Here is a 17,326-nt window from a genome sequence, read left to right as displayed (position 1 = left end):
CTCGGAAGAGCAGAGGTGGAGTGCAGTGATGTTGGGGAAAAGCTGTCAAGGACACCTCGGGGATTGCCTAGAAAGGAGGAAAGTTGAACAACACTCTGCCTCTATTACTTCCCTGCATATCAGCTGCCGAGTTTCTGTCTTTCTTGCAATGTGCCTAACATCAGACCTGTCCATGAAAACTGACCTGTCTGGTCATGATCGTAGACTGTAATCAGGTTGATGGTCATATATAGCTGTGCCCTTGTTGAAGACCCTGTATATGGCAGTACCGGTTACCATCCCCTTTCAGTAGCCATGATAACCACTGCAAGGTTTTTGCTTTGGCTTTTTATAGGGATCAGCATTGAACTTGGTGACGTTGCATAAATGGCTCCATGGCACGAGTCACCAATGTCTGCTTTGCCAGACTGTACGGTACATCAATCTCGCAACAGACGCAGGTTTGCAGAATGGAGGCCATTGAGTATACCTACAACTCCTGGGAGCTCAGCATCATTGTTAACACCCACGTGGCCATCAAGGTGCCCAAATACTGGTTATGAAGTCCATAAACTTCGCACATCCTCAATATCAAACTGGTGTTCAACCACAGCTAGAGTTTCCTTATTGTGTGTGCTTGCTTTCCTGACAGCTGCTGTAATGCCTTTATTCTCTGCCAGTTCAAGCTGACTTAAATCCTCACCTTAACTCAAAACGACGACTGATGAATCCTTGGGGATAAGGGCTGTTCCTTGAAAAAAATGAGACCACTTACACCTCTTTTGAGCCCAAATGGAGATACAGAAGAAGATAGCAAGAGGCCTGCTTACCTAAACCACCGTTGAGTAGGCCATCAAGTTCCTGAGGATGTAATTCTCTTTCCAGAAACTATTGGGTGGTCTCCTCCAGTACTCTTTCGCAATCATTTCAACAGTTGGTGTGGCCTACTGCATTCTCCATAACATGTCCAGATGTGTCTGGTGGGAGAAAGCTCATCTAGATAGGAGCAGGAATGAGAGGAAGAGGCAAAATGATTGAGAGGGGACAATGAGCAAAGTAGTGCTGTGCAGCACAATCAAATGGACTCTTCCTACCACCCTCAAGGAAGAGGAGCTACCTCCTCTCCCTTATGGCCTCCAGCATTAGATCCAGATCAACCACAAATACCAAATCTCTGGCTTCTCTGTGATAACTTGCTGCCCTTTGATCCTGTGAAATTGTTTGGCGCGGATTCCTTCATTGTGACATCAACAGCCTCAGTAAGGAATTCCAGAGGGAGTCACATTTCATTGCACGCTCATCTATTCCTGTCCCCTACTGAGGTTAAGTGCATAGGAACTGAGTCTCCATATCAATTAGTGTTCACACGTACATAAATCTGAACTTCAGTCAGTTTCCCACTGTTAGTGTTTTTCTGCCTCAAAAACAAATCTAATCTGTTTTCCATCTTAGGTAAAAATTCAACCTTTGGTTTCACAAGATTTTTAAGGTATTTTGTGTGGAATGTAAAATAGAACTGTGATAATGTTGGCCTGATTTTAATGTCCAGTTGCAAATTGACTTTTAGATATTAAATCAATTTTGGGGGTTATTGCATTTAGGGCTGTCAAATTAGTTAACCAATAAGCTAATAATTAAGCAGTGGCAAAGATTAAGAAATGGCATTGTCTTGCACTCCTTTTTAAGTGGCAATTATGGATGCTACTGATTCTATTGTGAATTGTGTTCAATTTCTGCTGTTAATAAGCAAATATCTTGACACAGATCTACACTGTATTGGCTAAATTTTAATTTTGCTAGACTGGCAGGCGGTTAAAATGGCCTGTGTAACTCTGGCCCCACAGTGGAAACTCTTATGCAGGTGCTACCACACCAACATGGTAGCGAAAGGAACTAAGACCAGACTATATCCAGTTTTCAGCCATAAGCAGATTTGTATTAGTGTCTTTGGGGATCTAGAGTAGCTGGAAAACATTGGTCTCCTGCTACTGCATTGAACTTCCAAGACACAACCAATGCCTCTCGTGACCACATCGGTGCCTATTTAATGACTGAGTGCCTCCTGTGTCACCCTGATATTGTAGTGGAGTGCCATGTCCTTACAATCTTTAACTCCCTTCTCCACACCTTTTTAATCCGAAAGATGTGCTGCTCACCCTTCTTTGTTTCTACCCATTTTGCTGGTGGATCCAGCACAACAATGTTTAGCATCGAAGAAGGAGCATGATGAGGAGGTGGAACTAGGCCAAGTTACTCAGGCTTTGCATCTCGTGCTATTCCTCAGAACAGCTGTTTCCCAACCTCCCTTCACCAACGGGGCATGGGAGGTGAGAATAGACTCTAGAGACCCAGTGAACAGTTGTACCATACTAGGATTCAACTGCCATCTAGTTCCCAATACTTTGCAACATAAAGATCCATCTTCTTTCTGCACATTGCCTTTGCTGAGGATTCAGATACATGTACAGGTGGATGGAGCCTGATAGTAAAAATGTAACTCTGTTTAAAATAAAAATTGCTTCCTTCAGAAATCTTCAATAAGAGATCCAAAGGCTCTTTTTCTTTAGCAGCTGATCTTGGCAGAAGCAGTTCTAATCCCAAACACATTTTGGAAAAGTTCAAGAATTTTCAAGTTGCAGTACCACCGACTGGCAAACAGCTTCATATCGTCAAGTTGACAGACCATGAAACAATCACAACCTTGCACAGAATCTATGGCGGCAACTTAAAGGTGCATAAGTGCCAGAAGCAGCTTCCCATGAGCATTCTCATTGAAAAAAATACCTCACATGGCTCTAATACTGATAAAGTGCTGAAATAATGAATAAAATTCTCACCTGTTTTTCATTTCTTCTCCTGCAGCACCAACCCACACCCCATCTCACCCATACACTCATTCACTCTAACACATGCAGACACCATTTTATTCTCAAGTAAGTTCAGAAAACAATGTGTTCATTTGTTGAGTTTATTTTTGAACTGCTAGAGTTGCGTTGTACTACTTTTTTCAGTTTTGGACAAGTTGCATATTGAGGTCTTATGTTTAGAGTTCTAAATGAGTAGTGTTTAAAATTGTAGATACAGATTCAGTTGTGAAGCATATTTGGTGCAGGTTTTGAAAGAACTGCAGTTGTGTTTTAGAATAATAAGCTTAAATCTTGGATTGTAAGTGACAGTGAAAAATGTAGAGAATCTTGACTACAAATTGTGATTTCTCAGACTCCAATGCACGGAGCACTCAAAGTGCATGAGTGTGGTAGGTGTCCTTGGCCTTGGAGTCTAATTTTCCTCATTCTTCTTATCTCTTGTTATGCATAGCAGAACATACAGTTAACTTGATTTTTTTTAAAAATACAGTTGTTGTAAAACAAAAAAAAAAGTACAGCCTCTCCAATTTGCATTGAAAAATAGAAGTTTGGACGTTTTGCATTCTCATGGTACATTCAGTTCAACATTTTGCACACTCCACCTCCCATTCAGCAGTTGTGCAACAATACATTTTTGAAATTTACATTGCAGCAGTTGCCTAATTTTAGTTTTATTCATAGGCAGAAGATTTGGAAAGTTAGAATATCCTTTTCTCAATAAAATGGAAATTAATCTGCTAGTGAATTTGACCATCATTGCTTTGTTCATCAACAAATTTATGGCCTTATGCATTTATGTAAAGTGTGTAATGTACTTTTTTTTGCAATCGACGCAAATAATCCCAAACAATCCCAAACCCAAATCAAATCGCAAACGGGAAATCCTGTTAATGGTTCAATCATTTCATTTTCTTAGTGGTACAGTTGCCCTGATTTATAAAGTGCCATCTTAATGTTGATTTAAATGTGAGGAATTGAATTTATTTTAGTTTTATCTTAGTTTCACAGATTTTAAAGTTTGTGCTTCCTGTCCAATATATTTTCTGCTGGACATCATATCAAGAGGCAACGATTTATTGGAAGTAACATTAAAGATGTATCCTAATTATTTAGTGCACTTTAATAACATTGTTTTTTAAAAAAAATGACATTAAGGCAGATGAAACAGTGCAGTCCTGGTGGAGCAAATGGAAAACACATTGCTATAGCCAGAATGCAGTGTAAATTAAACAACTGAGGCAGTATGATTGTTGTAGTCATTTAGTTTAATTTGAGGTCAGGCATTGCTCTCTCCCCATACCACGACCCATGATATTTGTCCATTCACGATTTTTTTTTTTTCTTTATTCATTCATGGGATGAGGGTGTCACTGGCTAGGTGGCATTTATTGCCCATCCCTAATGGCCCAGAGGGTAGTTAGGAGTGAACCACATTACTGTTGACCTGGATTCACACTTAGGCCTAACCAGGTAAGGATGGCAGTTTCCTTCCCTAAAGAATGTTAATGAACCTGGTGGGGTTTTCTGACAATCAACAATCGATTCATGATCATCATTGCATTCATAATTCCAAATATTTTATTGAATTCAGATTCCACCATCTGCCATGACAGGATTCGAACCCGGATCCCCAGAACATTATCTGGTTCTCTGGATTAGCTGTCCAGCAATAATGCCACTAGGCCATCGCATCCCCTGGCAACGTACTGGTCATGTAGAACAGCCTTCCATTAAGTTGTTTGACAGTATGTGTTTGCATGTTGGCTGACAAACTCTGTTATTGAGTGGGTATGCAGAAATTTAACAAAAGGGAGCTATGAGAGAGCACAGAGCAAATGATGAAACACTGGATATATACTTAGGTATGGAGAACTGAACCACAATTAATTCTGAGAGAAAGATCAGCGAGAATGATTGCCTCTATCATTTGTCTTTGTAGAAAATACTTTTGCAAGCCAGCTTGTACACAAACACATCTTTATGGAAGATCACACAAAATCATATCCAGAGCTTCTACACATTGGTGAGCAAATAAAGCTGCTTTGAGGCTAATGTAACAGTCACTGAGGGAATTGGTTCGATTCTCCCTCATTTTTCACATAACTTAGGAAGAGCATCCAATATGTCTTATTTCCACAAGCTATCATTGGTAAGTATAAATCTGTAAAGAAAGTTAACACTTCCATTTATTCTAGCACGGAGTAATGGCAGTGTTCATAACATAGTATAGAAACAGAATATAAATATTTTGCTTTGATCAACTGTAAAGTTGCTATTTTCCTTCAAAGATTAGTACAACTCCTGATATTTTAACATTTGTACATAATATTTAGATACTTCTGGTTATGTCAGCATTTATTGCTTATCCCTAATTGCTCTGGAAAAGCTGATGGTGAGTTGTCTTTGAGGTGCAGTTTGTGAGATTAAGGACACCCACAGCATTGTTAGGAACGGAGTTCCAGGATTTTGGCTCAACGACCAAGTAAAGAAAATCAATTCAGGACCACGTGTGGCTTGGAAGAGATCTTGCAGATCATGTCTAAATATATCTGCTGTCCTTGTTTTTTCTAGGTGTTAAAGGATATGTTGTTGCTATGAAAAGATCTGCTATGTATTCCTGCAGTACATCTTATAGACAATACACACGGGTGCCACCATGCATTGATGGTGAAGGAAGTAAATGTTGAAACTGGTGGGTGGGTGTCTGTCATATACAACTACCTTGTCCTGGATGATATTAAAATTTCTGAGTGTAGATAGTGCACAGGCATCAAGGAATCAGTAGATGAGTTAGTTACCACAGAACATTTGAACCTAGCAATCGTAAATATACGGCTATTACGATTCATTTTCTTGTGTGTGGTGACCCTGGGCTTGTGGTAATGCAGGGTTCAGCAATAGTAATTCTATTGAACATCACAGGATGGTCATGTTTCTCTCTTGCTGAAGGTAGTCATTGCTTAGTACTTGTGTAGCATGCATGTTACTTGCCAATTATCTGCCCAAACCTGAATATTGTTCAGGCCTCGCTACCTGTGAACATTGACTCCTTAGATACTGACGTAGTCTCGTATACTGCTGACATTTGTGCAGCCATCAGCTAACATTCCCACTTCTGAATGATAGAGGCAAGGTAATTAACGGAGGGGATGAAGATTGGACCTAGGTCACTACCTTGAGAAACTCCTGCAGAGATGTCCTGGAGCTGAGACAACTGACTTCCAATAGCCACAACCGTCTATCTTAATGCTAAGTGTGAATTCAACCATTTCAGAGTTTTCACCGAGCTGCCTTTGGCATGAGTTTTGCTGGTGCACCTTGGTGCCACACTCAAGTTGAATGCTGGCATAATGTCAAGCCACTCACTCTCACCTCAACTGAGTTCAGTTCTTTCCATGTTTGAACTAAAGTTACACTGAGATTGGGAGCATTGTGTGACCAGTAGTGTGGCCTTGATTAAAGCCAAACTTGAGTGCCAGTGAGGTAGGTTATTCCTTTGCTGGTGCAGTATCGATTGTTCCATCCCTTTGCTGAATAGGGCAGTGATTAGCGGGATTGGATTTGTCCTGCATTTTTGTGTGCAGGTCATATCTGGAAATTTTTTCCACATTTGTTAGATAGATGCCATATTATAGCTATAATGGAACAGTTTAACAAGAACTGTAGCTAGCTGTGGAGCACAAGTCTTTAGTACAATGTTCTGAATACTGTCAGGGCCCGTAGCCTTTGAAGTATCCAGAATCTTCAACTATTTATCGATATCACATGGAGTGACTTAAATTGGCTGAAAACCTCAGGAGATTGGTCATCCATTCGGCACATCTGACTGAAGACAGATGCAAATTCTTCAACCTAGCCTTTTGCACTGATATGCTTGAGGTTGAGGACATTTTGGTGTACCCTCTTGTTGATTGTTTAATTGCCTACCACCATTAGTGATTTTGCAGGATTCAGGGCTAAGATCTGATCCATTGGTTATGCAGTCATTTAGCCAGTGTTGATTACCTAGAAAAGTGTAGTCACACATTGTGTTTGAATACAGTTCTACAGATGATGATCCAGTAGTCCCAGTCTTTGGTTGCTCAAACTATTCAAAATTAGCCCCATTTAGTAGTGCTTGTGCTGCACAGCACAAGGGAAGGTGATATTATTACTGGACTGTTAATTCACAGATATAAGTAATATTCTGGGGACCCAGGTTCAAATCCCACCCTGACAGCTTGCGGAATTTGAATTCACCTTTTAGAAATTCTGGAATTAAGAGTCTAATGATGACCATGAGTCCTTTGTCAGTTATAACCAGAGCTCTATGACCTGAGATTTTTAACACACTCAAGTAGTACTAAGTATTCGGGCATACCTGAAGGTAAAATAAATTTTAAATTTCAATCTGTCATGAGAGTTTCAGTTGTGATGTATTTAAACCATTAGGATGGGTAATTGTGATTTGGTTGCTTTTAAAGTTGTGTTACTCCCTTTATTTAAATGATGAGCAGAATCAGCACCCCTTGATAGATAATAAGTCATAATGAATTCACAGTAAATGCTATGTTTTGTATGCGCATGAGTGAATTACCCTATATGAGTCACTGATCATGATGCAGATTATTGCTGCCATCCTCTTTTAGTGCAGGAAACTAGACAGCATGCTTGGTCTAGAGTGGGAGAAGAAAATCACTTTTTGTCTGACTGCAAGAATCTCCTACAATTAACAAGATCTTGGTTATTGCATACTAACAAATTGTCGCATGTTGCACTTGCGCAATAAATATAGTGACATGAAACTTGAGAAGACTTGCTTTTGATTCTCCTACTGACAGTCTGAGATTTGTAGTTCCTTCAAACTGGAGGGCATTTAATTTCCTGGATATCCTTTGTGGAGGATGTCTTCCATGATGAAACAGTTTCTTCCCTGCAGTACCTTGAATCATTGGACATTGATCATCCCTTCTCGTTGGTAGTTTTCTTGGAGTTGTATGTACCACATGTTCAGTCTGTGCCAGTGGAGTTTTATTCTCAATCCCTGTTGACTTGTACAATATCAAGCATACTCTTTACTTCAGCTGTGGTGTGGTTTGGTTTGGACTCTCCCTCACCATCAAAGATTTTACAATTGGAAAAACTATGTCATTAGCTCTGCTGCTTGAGGATCGTGTATGGATTGACACCTCTAACAGTTATTACTGAGGATTCCTCATGGGTTGATAAGAATGTCAAAAACTCTACTTGAACTAATCTCTTCTGGGTCATCTCAGCATCTAAAGTCAGACTTGAATCTGTGATAGTTATGTGTTCACTAAGCTGTGTTGCACTTCAGATTACAACAGTATAGTTCTGTTAATTGTCTCAAATGAGAGAGGCTGTTTATTTGCTGTTTATCTTGCGTGTTTTTCCTTGCAAACCTTGCTGGGTTCTGCAGTCAAGTGTTCTCCGGTGTGGATGGCAATGAATACATTTGTACCAAACCAGAATAGTCATATTTACAGTATAAAGCAAGTTTCTTGCACCAACAGAACAAATTTCATTGAATTCTAGTTTTAAGTTAGATTCCACCGTGAGGCTAGGGAGCCCTATAAAATCCTCTATCAGCTGTCATTTGACAAACCATTTCACATTTGGTTGTTCTTTAGCCACTATTTCTGAACTTAAAATTGTGCATGGGCAATCGAAGTCAAGACAGGTGTACTAACTGGTTTTTGATCTGTCATTTAAGGATTTGTATCTCAAGAATTGAATGGACTCTGGTCTCTCAACTAGGGTTGATTGTTTATTCTTGATCAACACCAGTGTGATGGAAGGAGCCATACACTGTACTATCAAGCATCAGTTGCAAAGGAAAAGCTTGCTTACTGATAATCAATTTGGGTTCTGCTAGGGAGGGGTTGCAGCAGAGGCTCACCAGACTAATGGCAGGTTTGTTGTATGAGGTGACATTGGGTGGAGTGGGCTTGTGTTTACTGGAATATAGAAGAATGAGAGAGGAGATCTAATTTAAAGCTTAGAAATTCTGTCCGATCTAGGCAAACTGGATGCAGAGGTCAGTCATGATTACGTTGAATTGTGGAGTGGGTTTCTTAGGCCAAATGGCCTATTCCTGCTCCTGTTTCCAATGTTTCTGTGTGCTGTTTGACAATGTGGCCTGGAGAAGATCCATGCTTGTGTTGATGACGGACATGTACCAGTAAATGAATATTTCCATCAAAAAAGAATCTAAGCATTGCCTCATTACATTTCAGTGGCATTGCTGAAATCCACAGTATCAACATTGTGGGAGTTTCCATTGATCAGAAACTGAAGTGGACCAATCACGCAAAATCCTGTGGCTAAAAAGAGCCGGTCAGCGACTCGAAATTCTATGGCAAGGAATGCACTTATCTTTATAAAGCCTTTATAAGATATGCAAAGCACAAGTTCAAAATGTGGTTGAATATTTCCCACTTCAATGGACAGATGGAACTCGAACAATGAAGAAGCTCAACGCCATCCAAGACAAAGTAGCCTGCTTGACTGGTTTCCCCATCCATTTGCCTTGAAAATTTACTGATTTCATTATCGATGCTCAGTGATGCTAGTGTTATCTTCTGGAAAATGTACTACGTTAGCTTACCAAGGCTCCTGCAATAGCAACTTCCAATCCTGTAACATTTACCATTTAGAAGGACAAGAACAACACAATCATAAGAACACCACACCTGTGAGCTCTCCTCCAAGTCTTGCACCATCTTGACTTTGAATGATATCACCATTTCATTGTTGACAGGTCAAGTTCTGGAACTCTGACAGCAGTGTGAGTGTGTCTTCGCCACGAGAATTGCAGAAGTCACTTGCACTTTTTCTAGGGTAATCAGATGTGTACAACAAATGTCAGTTATGCCCTATCCCCAGAAAGGATTAAAAACAAATTAAAGGAGTGTCTTATAGTTAACAAGGTATAGTTTGTTGCATGTTAGTATCAGGTTGCATTAATACAATAGATATTGTTACAGAGACGAGATTGGGTCTTGTTCGTTTGTCTTGCTCACAAGTCCATATGACATGGTAATGGTAGGTCCTGCTAATACCACCTTTTCAGACATTTTTTGACCTATGTATGACACTAAAGATTCTGTAAACCTGAAATTAAAAACAAAATGTTCTGGAAATACCTGAGGCAGCATCTGTGGGAAGAACAGAGTTGAAGTTCAGGTTGATGACCTTTCAACAGCACAGGGAAATTCATCCTTTGTTTTGTAAGACCTTTCTGTTGACATAAGAAAACCTGTGTTGAGTTTCTATGCACACTGTTTTAAGGTTTTGCCAATATTATTTAGTTTCCTTGTAGATTTCCCACATTTTACCATTGTGGCAATCGGGTTTAAGGACATGACAGGCTAACATTTGTAACAATTGTTTTCCTACTTGAAAATGGCAGTTAATATGATGCTTGATTTCAGTATCTGTCTGAGAAAACCATGAAATGCTGTGATGTCCTAGATAATATCTGAAAATCTTTATTGTACTTATGCTGTAATCTCGAAAGCAATGTGGTTTTCCAATACAAATGGACAATGTAATTAGTTGTCAGAAGGCAAAAAAACTACATTCAGTGTTAAAACTTTACAGATTCTCAGGCTGATGTGTCATAATGTCAGAAGATCTATAGAAAGCACTGAAACTATAAATATATTTGTACCATTTTATCGGGCTTTCATGGCTTCTCGACCATAGTTGTGATGGATGAAGAGGAGAATGCCCAAAGCAATTCTTTTCATACTGTTCTGGGTTAATGCATTATATTGAAATTGATTGTGATGATAGCTATGCATTTGATATCAGATAGGCCCATCATTTAATATTTTTTATGTTAAAATATACCAAGCCCTACAAAGTTCTTAATCCCCATGGAAAGCGGTTTTTATAAATCATTTTGTGTTTCATGGTTATGAAAATATGCTGTAGAACACTTTTTTCACAATGACTGACACCTCAAATGTTTTACAGCCAGAGCTATCCCTGTTATAATGTAGAAAATTAAAATACCTGTTTGTAACTCAGCAAACACGGGTGTGATAATGATTTTGTTGTTGTGTGATGTTGATAACGGGAGCACTGCCCTGATTTTCCAATGTTCTGCATTCATCTGAGAAGACACGTGGGGTTTCGATTCAATGTCTAATCAAAATAACTGGCATTCCTTCAGCATTGAATTGGAATGTGAATCTTGATATTTATGTTCAAGACCTGGAGTTGGGTTCAATTCTAGAACTTTGTAACTTGGAGACAAGAGTGCACCCAACTCCTCCATGAATGACATTGGACCATGAGGACAAGTGCTTCCATAATGTAGCATGAGTTACATCAAATTTTCTTATGTAAAATTGTGATATTTAGGATGTGAATTGTTTTGTTTTCCTTCGGAGTTTAGGATTAGGATTACAAACTGTTTTTAAAATGTTTGGCATTCAGGAAAGAGATAACAGTCTGCAACTGACTGATTTGGAGACATGAGTGTTCATTTTTATTTTCAATATTTTTTGATGTCCTCCAAAATGCTAACTAATATTTTCTATTTTGTCTGCAAATGCTAATTTAAATTTTTGTTTAACTTTTCAATGGATTCTGTTCTTTATTTTTAGTGATGTATCCTATAGTTGGTAATGCACTTTGACCTAAAGTTCTGTCTGCACTCATGACATCAGCAAATTGATTTGCATTGTAATATTAATTCTGTGCTCTGTGCCGTTTGAACTGTGAACCAGTTGGGATGCAAATAGCTTTGTTCCTTGCAAAGAATTATTTCAGATTAAATAGCTGAACAGTGCAGCATTTGATATTTCACTTCGCCAAATTCTTCCTACAAAACTGATGCTACTTAGTCAAGCATTATATTTTCATTTCTGTTACATGCCACTGTCTCTAATGCAAGTGTTACTCCAGGATTCCTTTGTACCAAGTATATGGAAACAGAGGCAAACTAGTTGTATAGCACTCCTAAAGGCTACAGGCCACCTATAGTATAAAGTTAATGTGGAACTTTAGGCTGAAACATAAAGGCTGGTTAAACATGAACGAGCATCTGTTAGATACAAAGCAGTAACCGGAATGTGTTGCATATGGGACTGAAAGGATTAATACTAAGTAGTGCCATAATCACTACCCACTATTATGATGCCATATGGCCTGTGAACAGAATAGCTCAGGATGTCAAAGAAGGGAAATTTAGAGTAATATTGATGGATGACTTTAATCTTCATGTTGATTAGGCTAATCAAATTAAGAAGGGTAGCTAAGACAATGAAATCATAAAGTGCATTAGAAAGAGTTTCCTAGGGCAGTATGTCACGGAGCCAACCAGGGAGCAGACTATCTTGGATCTCATAATTAGGATATTTTTAAAATGACCTGCAAAAGATCCTCTGTGAAGTACTGATCATAATGTGTTAAATTTAACATTCACGTCAAGAGTGAGAAACTTGGGTCAGAAAGAACTGTGTTTAACTTAAATAAAAGAAATAAGTGATATAATGATAGAGTTAGCTAGAGTAAACTCGGTGGGTAGATTAGCAGGAATGATGGTAAGCAATTATTGGCAGTCACTTCTGAGGGTAATTCATGACTGTCAGCAAAAATGCATCCCAATAAGGAAGAAGGATTCTAAGAGAGATAAATTAACCTTGGTTAACCAAGGAAGTTAAAGCGTAGTAAGTTGAAAGAAAAAACATAGTGATAGCGTCAAAGGTGGAAAATAATTTAGAATCCAACAAAGGAGAAGTAAAATACATAAATATAGAGAAAATAAAACTGGGGGCAGCAAGTGAGTTATTTAAAACTGACTTCTTTAAATATATGAAAAGGAAGAGAGAGATCAGAGTGAACATAGGCCCCTTAAAAAGTGAATCTGGGAAAACATTTTTGGGAACAAGGAAATGGCAGAGGAATGAAACAGATATTTTAGTATTAGTCTTTATGGTGGTGGATACTTCAAACATTTTGTCAACCCTAATGAATATAGGGGTACCATTGTCATCACTAAAGAAATAGTATTAGACAAACTAATGGGGCTAAAGGCAAATAAGTCCCTTGGCTCTGGCTTACATCCTATGATCCTAAAAGGTGTAGCTACAGAGATAACAGATGCATTAGTTATAATTTTCCAAAAAAAATTGGATTCTGGATAAGAGAATTCGAAAACTGTTCATGTCACACCCCTGTTCAAAAAGGGAGGGAGGCAAAAAGCAGGTACCTAAGGCTGATTAGCCGAATATCATCTTTTTTGGAGAAGTATTGGAACCAGTTATTAAGGAAGTAATAGCAGAATATTTGGAAAATCATAATCTAATCGAGCAGAGTCAATGTGGCTTCATGAAAGGAAAATCATGTCTGACCGTAGTGAATGTTGGAGCAGGTTTGAGGGGTCTGCATGGCCTCTTCCTGCTCCTATTTCTTATAATCTTAAAACCTGGTCCTCAATGTCTGTGTAGCAATGTACATCATGTGTAATCCGTAACTAGTTGTTAACATGCAAGAAAATTGTATCATCTTAACTACAAGAAACTCCTCTTTTAGATCAGAGAGTGACTTTTCCCAGCTACACGAGGCTAAGAAAATCCTGCAGCTTCCCCACACTGAGGATAATAGCAGAAAGGTTTATCACAAGCAGCAGCTCATATGTGTAGAGTGCTGGCATGCCCATTCAACAGAATGTGGGATCATGGATACAGGAAATGTTGCAATATCAGAATGTAAGTAATGGATCAGTTGTAATAAATTATGAAGATAAAATTTCTTGTTTATTTTCACCATATGATTGTGAAGTACGAACTTTTTCTTTACGTTTTGTTGTTTTCTTGATGCCTGTCACTTTGAGGCTTGCAGTAACTGTCGGTAATGATGATGGATATTGTGCCCCATATCATTGATGCCTGAAGGATCAATGCTTTGATATTTTAATTCAAATATAAGTTTATAATTAATGATTAAGATTACTGGTCGGAATGTACGCGTAAGAGTTTCAGCCAAGCCTCTAAATGTTGGTGCTTTGTTATGTAAGAAAATAATGTTTTAATTGTAAATGTTGACCACAGGCTACCGTGCAATCTATCTCTGTTTACTGTAATTCTCTCAAACTAGCCATTTTTGCAGGAAATATAGTGTGCTTAAAAAGCCAGTTAGCATTTTAAAAATGATGTGAAGTTACACTATTATATAGAGGGTAATAAGAGGAACACTGTTGGATTCTTATTTTTTCCCAAAATTACAGCACTGAAGTACATTGTAAGCTTTTGTTTATTAATAAACTTTTTTTTAATATTAAGTCTTTTTGAAACATCACATATCTCACCTCTCATGCTCATCTTTTTCAGGCTTCATATTACTGGTTGAGCTCTTATACGTAACAATGCTGCTTATTGTTTCATTAATTCCAGACGGAGACATGGTTAGAACATTAGAACACAGACAGTTCTTAAGTTCCAGGAATTTATTTTTCACTATCTGAGGCACAGTCTTTAGTTTAAATTACAAAATATGCTAAATTGTCAAGATTACATGAATCATTATTTATTTATTTAGAATTTTGTTAAAGGATTTATTGAGGATGAGCAAAAAAAATCACAACTAGTAATTCAATTTGCTTAACAAAAAGACGAGGCAAATTTGATTGTTTTTGCACATTAGGTAATGGAAGCCTGCTTTTTATTTTTATACCGAAAGATTATCTTGCTGACTGTTGAATGCTTTTAACAAGCCAAGTCCCGGCCAACTATTTTTTTGTTCATTTATATTAGCGCTGCACTTTGGATGTGGAACTTTTTCATTCTTAATAAGAGAATTACTGAGGCAGGGAGCAAATGGATCTAAGAACAGTAACAAATGAATGAGACTTAATCATATTTCACTTCTCACTATGGTTGTTACTGTAGCCAGCTTCTGCATTTTGCATTGATGCATTTTAGAAGGTCCAATTCAAGAGTGAACTACACAGTAAATGGAAGAGCCCTGGGGAAAATTGATGCACAGAGAGATCTGGGTGTTCAGGTCCATTGTACCCTAAAGGTGGCACCGCAGGTCGATAGAGTGGTCAAGAAGGCATGCGGCATGTTTTCGTTCATCGGACAAGGTACTGAGTACGAGACATGGCAGGTCATGTTACAGTTGTATCGGACTTTGGTTCGACCACGTTTGGAATACTGCATACAGTTCTGTTCGCCACATTACCACAAGGATATGGAATTTTTGGAGAGGGTGCAGAGGAAGTTCACCAGGGTGTTGCCTGGTAAGGAGGTCACTAGCTCTGAAGTGAGAGATAATGGGAACTGCAGATGCTGGAGAATTCCAAGATAATAAAATGTGAGGCTGGATGAACACAGCAGGCCAAGCAGCATATCAGGAGCACAAAAGCTGACGTTTCGGGCCTGGACCCTTCATCAGAGAGGGGGATGGGGAGAGGGAACTGGAATAAATAGGGAGAGAGGGGGAGGCGGACCGAAGATGGAGAGTAAAGAAGATAGGTGGAGAGAGTATAGGTGGGGAGGTAGGGAGGGGATAGGTCAGTCCAGGGAAGACGGACAGGTCAAGGAGGTGGGATGAGGTTAGTAGGTAGATGGGGGTGTGGCTTGGGGTGGGAGGAAGGGATGGGTGAGAGGAAGAACCGGTTAGGGAGGCAGAGACAGGTTGGACTGGTTTTGGGATGCAGTGGGTGGGGGGGGGGGAGAGCTGGGCTGGTTGTGTGGTGCGGTGGGGGGAGGGGACGAACTGGGCTGGTTTAGGGATGCAGTAGGGGAAAGGGAGATTTTGAAACTGGTGAAGTCCACATTGATACCATTAGGCTGTAGGGTTCCCAGGCGGAATATGAGTTGCTGTTCCTGCAACCTTCGGGTGGCATCATTGTGGCAGTGCAGGAGGCCCATGATGGACATGTCATCGAGAGAATGGGAGGGGGAGTGGAAATGGTTTGCGACTGGGAGGTGCAGTTGCTTGTTGGGAACTGAGCGGAGGTGTTCTGCAAAGCGGTCTCCAAGCCTCCTCTTGGTTTCCCCAATGTAGAGGAAGCCGCACCGGGTACAGTGGATGCAGTATACCACATTGGCAGATGTGCAGGTGAACCTCTGCTTGATGTGGAATGTCATCTTGGGGCCTGGGATAGGGGTGAGGGAGGAGGTGTAGGGGCAAGTGTAGCATTTCCTGCGGTTGCAGGGGAAGGTGCCGGGTGTGGTGGGGTTGGAGGGCAGTGTGGAGCGAACAAGGGAGTCACGGAGAGACCTACGTCCGTGACACCACCCACGCCCTCCACCTCCTCCAGGACTTCCAATTCCCTGGCCCCCAACACCTCATATTCACCATGGACGTCCAGTCCCTATACACCTGCATTCCGCATGCAGATGGCCTCAAGGCCCTCCGCTTCTTCCTGTCCCGCAGGTTCGACCAGTTCCCCCTCCACCGACGCTCTCATCCGCCTAGCTGAACTCGTCATCACCCTCAACAACTTCTCTTTTGACTCCTCCCACTCCCTACAGACTAAGGGGGTGGCCATGGGCACCTGCATGGGCCCCAGCTATGCCTGCCTCTTTGTAGGTTACGTGGAACAGTCCCTCTTCCGCACCTACACAGGCCCCAAACCCCACCTCTTCCTCCGGTACATTGATGACTGTATCGGCGCCGCCTCTTGCTCCCCAGAGGAGCTCGAACAGTTCATCCACTTCACCAACACCTTCCACCCCAACCTTCAGTTCACCTGGGCCATCTCCAGCACATCCCTCACCTTCCTGGACCTCTCAGTCTCCATCTCAGGCAACCAGCTTGTAACTGATGTCCATTTCAAGCCCACCGACTCCCACAGCTACCTAGAATACACCTTCTCCCACCCACCCTCCTGCAAAAATTCCATCCCCTATTCCCAATTCCTCCGCCTCGCCGCATCTGCTCCCACGATAAGACATTCCACTCCCGCACATCCCAGATGTCTAAGTTCTTTTAGGACCGCAACTTTCCCCCCTCGGTGATCGAGAACGCCCTTGACCGCGTCTCCCGTATTTCCCGCAACACATCTCTCACACCCCGCCCCCCGCCACAACCGCCCTAAGAGGATCCCCCTCGTTCTCACACACCACCCTACCAACCTCCGGATACAACGCATCATCCTCCGACACTTTCGCCATTTACAATCCGACCCCACCACCCAAGACATTTTTCCATCCCCACCCCTGTCTGCTTCGCGGAGAGACCACTCTCTCCGTGACTCCCTTGTTCGCTCCACACTGCCCTCCAACCCCACCACACCCGGCACCTTCCCCTGCAACCGCAGGAAATGCTACACTTGCCCCCACACCTCCTCCCTCACCCCTATCCCAGGCCCCAAGATGACATTCCACATTAAGCAGAGGTTCACCTGCACATCTGCCAATGTGGTATACTGCATCCACTGTACCCGGTGCGGCTTCCTCTACATTGGGGAAACCAAGCGGAGGCTTGGAGACCGCTTTGCAGAACACCTCCGCTCAGTT

At 40.8% G+C, this 17,326-nt stretch overlaps 1 protein-coding gene across 6 annotated transcripts in view; it reads left to right on the top strand.

Moving 5' to 3' along the window:
• LOC125457338 (zinc finger and BTB domain-containing protein 20-like) overlaps nt 1-17,326 on the top strand; it is a 272,701-nt gene that overhangs the window by 157,702 nt on the left and 97,673 nt on the right. Inside the window, exon 3 of one of the 6 annotated variants that reach the window (XM_059650327.1) lies at nt 13,392-13,567. The exons of the other annotated variants lie outside the window; for them this stretch is intronic. The gene's annotated coding sequence lies outside the window, so the exon portion shown is untranslated. The remainder of the gene's footprint in view (nt 1-13,391; nt 13,568-17,326) is intronic. 6 annotated transcript variants of the gene reach the window in all.

The sequence above is a fragment of the Stegostoma tigrinum genome, chromosome 12 (genome assembly GCF_030684315.1).
Source record: "Stegostoma tigrinum isolate sSteTig4 chromosome 12, sSteTig4.hap1, whole genome shotgun sequence".
NCBI classification, from domain to species: Eukaryota; Metazoa; Chordata; class Chondrichthyes; order Orectolobiformes; family Stegostomatidae; genus Stegostoma; species Stegostoma tigrinum.
The sequence above is the reverse complement of the archived record's forward strand: the minus strand, read 5'-3'. Positions and strand labels throughout refer to the sequence as shown.